Source organism: Austrofundulus limnaeus, unplaced genomic scaffold (genome assembly GCF_001266775.1).
Source record: "Austrofundulus limnaeus strain Quisiro unplaced genomic scaffold, Austrofundulus_limnaeus-1.0 Scaffold246, whole genome shotgun sequence".
NCBI classification, from domain to species: domain Eukaryota; kingdom Metazoa; phylum Chordata; class Actinopteri; order Cyprinodontiformes; family Rivulidae; genus Austrofundulus; species Austrofundulus limnaeus.
The window spans coordinates 536,998-541,421 of NW_013952648.1; positions in this window are offsets into that span (position 1 = coordinate 536,998).

Genomic DNA, 4,424 nt, shown 5'->3' on the forward strand with positions numbered 1-4,424 from the left:
CAAAGCAGAATCTACACTGCAAAAACTGTCCATCTTACCAAGTTTTAAAATCTTATATCCAGCCAAAAAGTCTTTTTGATCTTGTTTTGAGACTGATTTACTAAACAAGAACTGATTGTGTAAGAATAATCATCTTGTTTTCAGAACGTGTAAGATTATTTGTCTTGTTAGTCTGAAAATTTGACTCAAATTAAGTCAAAAATTTCTGCCAATGGAGTAAGAAAATTTAACTTGGTAAGGTTTTTTTCTTGAAATAAGAAAAAATTGAGTCAAATCAAGTATTTCAAGAATCTTACCAAGTTAAACTGTGGAGCTTTAACCAGGACAGATGTGGATAAATACGTCGGGTGAGTGACGAATCTGACTTTTTTTCTGCATTGTCGGCTATTACATGAAGAAACTCCACGCAGTGACGTATGCTGCAGCGGGGGAGGGGTTTCCCAGGGGCTCAGCACGGGGTGTCTCAGGAGCTTTGGAAGATGTGTGCGAAAGCAAACACCGAACAATCGCGCATTGACTGTTCAACGTCGGAGGGAGTATGCAGAAGCCTTATGGTGMGTTCACACCGAACGCGATTTCAGCTTCAAAATCGCAGCCAACGYTGAAGTTTGAAGCTTGTGCACTTTGAGGTCAGACGCAGGTCAGCTGTTGAAGCGCTGCACGGCAGAGCCTCCCCGCCACTCCCTCCTYTGTCGGGCTCTGTTTAATGTCAGACGAGGAAGTGGCTTTGCTTTAWTTACAGAGAGCAAGAGCATGTCACGTTCATCAGATAATTAATTCATAATTAATTCACCAGATAATTCAGAGTAGAGGCTCACAGCTCGCTTTCAGGACTATTTTTTTCAGTCTGATGAGTCTCTGCCACGCATTGCTGCGGATCAGGACACCGACTGCAGGCACTCATTTCAGCTAAAGAGCTCCTCTCCATCTGTTTCAGGTTAGTGGAGATCATTCAGTAAACTGTCCCGTCGGGAAATATGTCACTACGTCACACAGTGGAGTCTCTCTGATTGGTTGACGCGGCGCGTCGAGCTGCAAAAGTTCAGATTTTCTAACTTCAGTGATTTGCGCCTCAGCGCGTCGAATGCTCAGATCGTTCAAATCGTTCAAATCGCGCTGCTCTAATCGCGCTTGAGGCGCCGCAGAACTTCCCGACGYTGCTTGAAGCGCGTCCACCATAGACTTTGCATGYAAACCTGMKGCTCCTGACGCTGAAATCGCGTTCGTTGTGAACGCACCATTAGAGTGCCTGTGATATCAAATTTTTGTTATAAATATGAGAGCATTTTTGGAATAACTATGATAAGATATTGCAAAAAAATTATGCCGCTGAGATGAACAAATGATGAAATATTAGCATGTGAAGTAACAGGAAGTGATGTCGAGAGGGTAACGTCTTCATGTGAACAGAGCAGTTCTGGAGAAGAATCTGATCATTTTGAGTCACTTTCAGGGAGAGATGAAGAAGAGTCAGAGTTCAAATAATATTATTTCAATAAATAACACCAGGTAGTTCCCTTTTCTTAAATAATCACCTCATGATGTCACTTCCTGTTACATTTTAGCTTGGTCAAATTCAAAAGAAAATATAGCAGTTATGTACACAAAATGTGTAAAACTGTGTATATTATACCAATTTTCTTAAATACAGTATAAGGATATTTTCTTTGACGTTTTGTTTTGAAGGATATTCGTGTCACAGTCCATCGTCTTCACTGGTCAAACGATTAACCTGCAAGACTCATGATAAATCTGGATTCCATGTTGTGTTTGTTGTAAGCCACTCTACATGTTTTGGTTGTGTCCAAAACTAAATGGTTTATGGTATATTTGAAACTTTCTCCTGAAAAACAGGACAATTATGCCTCTGATTTCACTATTTGGTGTGATCCCCCCTGAATTATCTCTGAATGAATGAGTCAAACGTGACTGCGTACCCCTCTTTGTTGGCCAGACTTACTCTCATCAAGTGGAAGGACCATCGACMCCCAACATTTGGCCACTGGATTAGACGAAATTCTACATTTCATGGCACCCATTCATTCGTTATGTTGAGAGTATTTCAGCCTATGATATTGACTCATGATTGTATTACTGTAAATGTATATAGCCCAGTGACCTACTGTCATTCGTCTTTATAGTTTTGTAGCATCATTTTTTTTTCATGTGAACATACGGTATCAAAGGAAGGGAGTATTATAATAGAAAAATACCTGGTTCATAAAAAATTACTAAAATCTCACAAATATTTCGTTTATTCTTTGGTTTGAATTCTCCTTTATATTTAGCATATTAAATATATTTAAAGTTTTAAATATGATGTATTTACCGCAAAACTCCCAGCTGTCAATAAAAGAATGAACATTCTTTTAATACTTGTGGTTTTATCTCACAGCTGCAGAAGAAAAAAGCCTCTAAAACAACTTTTATCCCATTACAACAGTCTGTGTGATTTCAGCATTGTTTGGGAATTTCCTGCAGAAGCCTAATATTGCAGAATATTACGAGGACCGCACGAAGACTGGGGCTTCAGAATAGATACAGACAATTTTCCAGATGGTTCAGCTGCTACAAAAACAAACACTGAAATTCCCTCCTTTATCTTGTAATCTAGACTCATACATGTGCAGCCAAAAAAAGCAAAATGTTTTTCTTTCGTTGCGAGGAAAATACAATCATACACAAGAATATTTATTAWCCTGACACTCTGCCCTTTGACCCATGCTCTCCAAAGTTGTTATCAAGAAAAAACTTATAGTTAAATCAAAAAAGAAAATAGGTTGGGTAGATTATCTCTGATAGCTTAAACAGTTCAATAGTTAGACACTGAAACCTATAAGAAAAGCTGCATCACTCTGATCATGGTCTGTCATTTAAACCCTACTAATAAAATAAATTGTGCACTTATTTATGAAATATATCCAGAATGGGAAGAAAGAAATAAAAAAAGGCTTTTTTAGCTAATGAATGCCAATGAAAGTGCAATCTGTTTTGATGCCTCTGTCCCTTAGAAAGTTATTGTACTACTTAGAGTTACTGATACCTGCTTTATTTCACACAATGCTTCACGACAAAACCCTTTTCTGTTGAAAAGCTCAGGACCGATTATTGGAGATGAAAGCAGATTCTCTCCTTTCGAGCCCTCCCAGAGTTTGTCCAGCCATGGCAAAGTGCTGTTGGCAGTGTGCGCCGCCGTGATTGGTGGTGTTGATACGTTTCATTAAGAGGTAACTCTAGCCGCTCGTATCTCGGTTTCATCCCGGCAGAGTCGCCAGAGGAGCGCGCTCGAAAAACAAAGGCGGCAGGGTCCTTTGTGGGGTACACTCAGGACAGGTTCGGTTTACTGTAAACACAGCGGCGGGGGTGTCACCGAGGTCACGTACGAGCGTTTGTGTGCTGGAAGCTTTTGTCGCCGTTCTGTCATAACGCTGGGTTTAGTGGTGAGAATGAAAGGAAAAACTCGTTTGAATAAGAAAAGGAGGAGACAATGAGCTGTTTGTGAAAAAAAGTGACTCAAATTCTTGACAGAATGACGTCTTCGTGATAAAAATTTTTTTTGTGTGATTTTATTTAAAATTCTGACTTTTAAAACAAAGTCTGGCATTTATATATTATATTGTACTTTCACTTTATAATAATCTCATTATTAATATTTACAGCACGGTTTTCTAACTTAACTAATCTTTCTGGGTAGAGTTTGCATGTTCTCTCTGTGCATGCGTGGGTTTTCTCCGGGCACTCCGGCTTCCTCCCACAGACCAAAAACATGACTGTTAGGTTAGCTGGTAACTCTAAATTGTCCCTATAGGTGTGAGTGAGAGAGTTAATGGTTGTTTGTCTCTATGTGTGTCCTTGTGATGGACTGAGACCTGTCCAGGKTGTACCCCGCCCCTCGCACTGTCACTGCTGGATATGGGCACCGGTGAACCCCGTGACCCTGAAAGGAGGAAGCAGGTATAGGTAAGGGATGGATGTTACTCACATGTATTTGCACAGTTTAAAAAAATTAGCAGTTTATTATAATTTTTTGAGGACCCCCAACCTCCAGCTCATGGACCCCTGGAGGTCCTGGGACCTCAGTTTGAGAACCTCTGATCTACATTACATGTAGATTAATTAGAGTGAAGTGTGTTTCTTGTTGATTCTGTTGAATCTGAGCTGCTGCCTTTCTGGTCTAAGATGCGTTGCCTGTTCTGTGACATTGGATGATATAAAATATAAAATGTGTATCTTGTGGCCATGCGTTATAATAATTTATGGCCACGAGAAAATTTGAGCAACTGTGTTTCTTTGTGAGAGAAATTATTGGGGTCAGATTATGCCTACTGAATACATTGTTTTTCTGTTTGAAGGTAGCCTACCCCACATTATTATCAGTGTGCATTGCCAATGCAATGCACACTATTGTGATTCGTTTCCCATCC